The following is a 6,153-nucleotide window of genomic DNA, read 5'->3' on the forward strand; positions in this document are numbered from 1 at the left end:
TCTCCTCAGTCTTCTTTCCTGGCTCATCATCCAGATCATGCACCCTAAATGTTTATGTTCTTCAAGGTTTCATCCTGGGTCCTCTTGCCTTCTATCTTTCTTTTGGTGATCTCATCAGCCCCTGTGGATTTAATTATTACTTCAATACAAATGATTTATAGATCAATATATCCAGACTCATTATCTCCACTGATCTATAATCACATATCACCAATTCCCTATTAGTTCCAACTGATTGCCCCGAAGACCTCTCAAACTAAACATGTCTGAAAGAGAACTCATTATTTTTCTCTTAGAACCATCCTTTCTTCTAAGCTTAGAATCTTATTTCTGTTGAAGGCAATACCATCGTTCCAGTATCTCCAATTCATAACCTCAACCTTATCCTTAAATCCTCACTCTACTGCACTACATATCTCCAATCAGTTGACAAATCCTGCCATTTCTATCTCCACAAAATCTCACCTCTTCTCTCTACTCACACAACCAACAGGATTTCATCACCTTCCACCTAGAGCACTAGTCTCTTAATTGTTCTCCCTGCCTTGTGTTTCCTTCTCCAATCTAACTTCCACATAGATGCTTAAGAAAGTTCCTTTAAGCTTAGTTCTAGCCATATAATTCTCCTATTCAAACAATGCCACTGGCTCCCTATTGTCTCTATGGAATACAAACATCCCTATGTAGCTTTAAAAGCCTTTCACAGCCTGGCTCCAACTTATTGTTCCTACATCATTGCTTTTTCGACAGCACCGCCCTATTTTCCTTTTCACGCTCAGCAATCCAACCAAACTGGCCTTCTTCTCCTTCTCTTCTTCCTTCTCCCTTTTCTCCTCCTCTTCCTTCCTTTCTCTCTCATCTGAAAGCATTTTTCATCATTATTCTTGAAGAACAAGCATTATATTCTTGAAGAAATTCTCCTCAGATAGTCCAGCTCCTTCCATTTGAAAATCTTATCCTGGTATTTAACTGTAAGTGGTTGGTAGTCCTTCTTCCAATTATCTTCTCTGTCATGTTCTTCTATCATCAAATCTTGACAGTCAAGATTCTCCTTTGCCTCTTCACTTTTTTTATAAAATTCTTTGCTCTTATATGAGAACTCTTTCATTTTAAGGGAATACTTTATTGTCCCTGACAACCTATAAAGTAGAGAGGTAATCTTAAACTCCTTTTATTTTCCTTAATGGAAGAAGACCTATCTATACTTTGAATATAGATTTCATTTATTAGCCATGGCAGAAATATAAAGATTAAACTCTCTTATTTAGGTCTCTCTAAGAATCTATCTATTCTCCATAATTTCTGGAAGTAAGATTCTCAGTTGTCATTCTTACTAATAGTTCTTGTACTATACATACTTGGGGAGAAAAAAGCATATGAACATAGAAACCGTGCAATAACATATAATTTCAAGTCCTCTGATATATTTAGATTGATTTTATTTCATCTCTAGCTCTTTTCATGATATTTTATTGAGGACATTCCAGTACTGACTTTCAAATGTGACCAATTAACATTTTTCTTCTATCTATTCCCTTCATAGCTGTTCACTTTTCCCGCCTCCTTGACTATCCTTATTTTACTGAAATTCCATTTTGTATTCACTTTTCCAGGCTCTAAAGTTTAAATACAATTTTCAATTCATTTGTCTTTTTCTACCTACATTTAGGCTATCACTGAATATTGAAGGTTTTTCTTTCACACCTCTCTAAAAATCTAACCTTCCATTTACACAGCTACATAAACTTACCCAGTAGTCAGCTCTTGCCTCAATTACTGTGACCCACTCTATGGTTTCTTTGATTCTCATTTCTCCATTCTATTTCAAGTTCTGCTACCAAAATAATCTCTCATTCTTGTCACTCTTGCTAACTCCTCTTATTAAACTGTAAGTTCTACTCTTCTCCCACATTCAAGTCAAATTACTTTTCTTGGCTGTTAATTTGGTCCAGTTTTGTCTCTCTTGACAATTTTCCTTAAAACTAATTTTGTTCTCAGTCTTAAAATTGGATTATAGTTTCTCTGTTCTCCATTTGGTTATCCCAAGATGTATATTTTAAAGAAATGGTTGTTCCATAGTGTATTATTAGTAATGAGCCATTTCTTTAAAAATTAAATCCACCAATAATTTGGTAGGGAAATTATTTTCTATCATATATGTTATTGACATATATATCAGCCTTTTAATCCTGCCCTTTATCATTTCATATTAAAGTCATTTTTAAAAGGGTCTTATAACAATACAAAGGAATATTCCCATGAAATCTGACCTTTTAAAAAATCTTAATGGGAATCTCATGTTCAAAAGGCTTTCAAAGCACGAAAGCATAGTACTATCAACTGTTACTTCTTTCAGCTTCAAAGTAAAATAATTCTCAATATTATTAGAATGTTGATTGTTGAAAATCCAATTAGCCAATATAGCACAATGGTAATATTCATTCATTCATTCATCCAACAAATACCTACTTTGTGTTGATCAGTCAGAGATCCTAAGTTTAGATAACACATAATCCTACTGTCAAAGAACTGACAGAGGGATAAAACACCAACACAACTAACAGAAGTGAATGAGTGAGTGAGTGAGTGAGTGAATGAATGAATGTAAAAGCATTAAGTACTTGCTATAGGTCAGGTACTGCATTAAATTCTGGGGATAGAAATAAGAATATCAGATCAGTTCCCTGCCACCACTCTAATAAGGGAAGAAACAAACAAGCAAAAAGAGTAGTAGCCAGGGAGGGGTGTTTTAGATAGAGAAGCCACAAGCACAGAGAATGGATGTACAATCCTTACTATTACATAGTATGTGGATTTTAGAATTGGTTAAAAATGATATGTGAGCTCTGAAGGAGAAGGTTGCTATCAACTGAGGAAAAAAGGAGGGTGTCATGGAAGAGATGAACTATAATTAATAGGTAGAAATTCAATAGACCAAAAGAAGAAGGGAAGATATTTCAAGTATGTAATCAAAAATATGCAGGTGAGAAAATGCTAATTATATTCAGAGGGCCAGAGATTAGTTTGGTTTGACTATAGCATAAAGTACATCAAAAGGAGTAATACAAAACAAGGTTGGAAAGGAAAGATAGTGGCAGATATGGAGAGCCTTGAATGGTAAACCAAGGATTTTGAATTGGTCATTGGTATTTAATTAATAAAGTCATTACAAACTAATTACCAGAAACACTCCTTCAAGAGTATTTAAGAAAACAGTTATTTAAGGGGGGAAAAATCTTGTCTTTCAAGAACAATTAACAAGCATTTATTAAACACCTATTATTTTCCAGGTACTGTCTTAGGGACTGGGGCTTAGAAGATAAAAATGAAAAAGCTTATGATCTATTAGGACGAATCAGGAAAGGAATAAGCAAAAAAGAAATTGAAAAAAGACTGACTAGGTACAAACAAGCAGGACTGAAGAGATACTTAAGTGTCTTAGTAGGCTTTCATAAACTTAATGTGGGGGTAGGGAAGGTGTTGGCAAACTTGTGCTACCATTGTAAAAACAGCTATACTAAACTCTATTAATGGGAGTAGGAAGTAAGCAGAAAAGCCAAGATTTGAAGAATTTAAGAAATTGTTGTGGTTTAGACTCTGCCCACCCAGGGATGCCAAAAACTGTTGCAGTTTAGACTCATGCCCACCCAGTGACGCCAAAACCTGTTGTGGTTTCATGATGTGTTGTGGTGGAATCATTTCAAAGAATTCAGTCAGACTACCTCTAATCCAAGTATAGGCATTTATTGAGATTTATGCCTCTAGTAAACCTGGCTGAATTCCAAGAGGAACCAGCAAATTCAGAGAGAAAACAAGATGGATTTTTATAGGGTAAAGATGCAATTACATAAGAGAAATTATGAATATTGTAAAGGCAGGAGGCGTTTGTTAATGGATTAGGTAATAAGAGTGGGGGACCCAGCCATGGTGGAACTGCACATGCGCTTACCCACCATGCATATAGAGAAACCCATTGGGGGAGGGGGAGTATGTACATATGATAATGATATTATAAGAAGTCTCTTGGCATCATACATTCACTCTAGGTCAGTTCTAGGCGTCAATCTCAACAAATGCCTATACTTGGATTAGAGGTGGTCTGACTGAATTCTTTGAGATGGTTCCACCACAACACATCATGAAACTGTAACAAAATGATCCAAAATTTCTGCTATATTCAGCATTGGTTGGGACCTTTGAGTTTTTAAAAAATGCCTAGTTTTAGTTTCCTTCTTTTAAAATAATCAGGCTCGCCCAGAAGAAATGGGACTGTGGGAGGGCAGTGGAGGCCCTGGCATCCGCCCTCCAAGCAGGGCTGAGGACTTGCAGGCGGCGAGGATGCCGGCCTACAGGCTTCGCTGGCAGAGCCAGACCTAGGAGCCCTCTGCCTACCCTGGAATTGTGGAGTCCACTGAAGAGTACCAATTTGTGGAACTCCTCATCCCTCCTGCCGGCATCCCAGAGCCCCCCAGACACCAGAGCTACCCCACGCTGAGTGGCTGGCAGCCTCCAAAAGATCCCCCACCAAACCTCCCCTACTTCATTTGCTTTTCTGGATGCACAACGTCTCTGTCTACACCTAGCTCACACACAGCATCCATCAAATGACTCTGATCCGAAATGTGGGCGTGGACATTTAGGTTCTGCAGAAAGATGAGAAAGAATTGCTGACTCTGCTGATGGGGAAGACTACCGTTACACAGGTCAATGAGGTGACTGGAACCCTACGTATCAAGGGTTACTTTGATCAACAGCTCAAGGCCTGGCTCCTGGAGAGGGGCTTCTAAGGGTCACAGCACAAACCAGACCTAGAGGCTTGCTCCCATCCCCAGAGGGGTGCTAACACAGACCCATTGGGAAGGCCCTGCAGCACCCCTGCTGCTCTCCATTTGTGGCTGGGAGGATCCAAGGTGACTTTGAAGAGAAGCGATTTGTCAGTTATCCTAACAACTAAACCCCCCCCCCCCAGTTGGGAATCTTTCAGGGAAATTTCCTGGAAATGAAAATTTTTATCGTGTAGGACAGTGTTAAGAGACGGCAGAGGCCCTAGTCAAGGGGGTGGCTGCCTCCCGGCTTCTGGACTAGGAACAAGTGAGAAAACTGATCCTGACCCAACAGGCATCTTTAGGAAGACCAGCTGGGCAAAAAGCAAAGAAGACAAAACATCACTACTGCCCAGGGGGAGTGGCATCATGTCGCAACCTGGCACTAACTTTAATACAAGTGTTTATTTTGGCTGTATATACAATCGCAACTAATAAAATTTGTACAATATCTACAAATTTTTAAAAAATGATCAGATGAAATTGGAGGCGGTCAAAGAAAAGAATCCAAATCCATTAAAGGATGAAAAAAATGGGTCCTAAGACAAGTGAGCTAAAGTTTTGTCTGATAGAAGAGAAGGTGAATGGGCACCTTAATAACTCTTCAGGTATGTGGAGATTTATAAGATGATCCTGATAAATTGTTTATCTCCACAGAAACAGACAAATCAAGAAAATATGGTTACTTGAAATGAAAACCTTTTGAGTGTTTGAGAAGAACATTTTACTTAGTAGTTTATTCTGTTCCAAGTATATTTGTTTGTCCCTACTCCTTTATGACATGAGTGATTTATATGCTAATACTCTGCTGCTGGTTAAATCAGTTGGCTAGGGCAGAGTGTTAATGAGGCCAAAGTAATGAGGCCATTTAACTGCTCACTAAGGGGAAAAGGAAAAACAAAAGCACACACACAAACTCACATACACAAGTTCACACAGAGGTTCTCAGAGCCACAAACTCAACTTCCAACCTGACCGAGCCAATCATCTAACAAATACAAAGCAGTGATTGCATGGAGGAATAAGTAAAAGAGCATAAATGGGTCATGGGATCATAGATTTAGAGCTGGAAGGGACCTTCAAAATAATTTAGTCAAATCCCCTCATTTTCTACATGAAATAATTGAGGCCAAAAAAGGTTAACTGCCTAAGTTCCCATAAGATCTCACAGGAATTAGAGTTGGAAGAAACCTTATAATCTATTGTATCCAACCTCTTAATTTTAAAGAGAAGGAAACTGAGGCACAGTGAGATCCAGTACCTTGAGTATAATTGAAAGAGCCAGTATCAGAGACGGTGGTTCAACCTAGATTTCCTGACTCAAGGTCTA

At 38.3% G+C, this 6,153-nt stretch overlaps 1 pseudogene; it reads left to right on the top strand.

Moving 5' to 3' along the window:
- Positions 1-3,100: 3,100 nt before the first annotated feature.
- LOC118837265 lies at positions 3,101-4,787 on the top strand (annotated as a pseudogene).
- The last annotated feature ends 1,366 nt before the right edge of the window (positions 4,788-6,153 follow it).

This window comes from Trichosurus vulpecula, chromosome 2, assembly GCF_011100635.1.
Source record: "Trichosurus vulpecula isolate mTriVul1 chromosome 2, mTriVul1.pri, whole genome shotgun sequence".
Lineage (NCBI taxonomy): Eukaryota > Metazoa > Chordata > Mammalia > Diprotodontia > Phalangeridae > Trichosurus > Trichosurus vulpecula.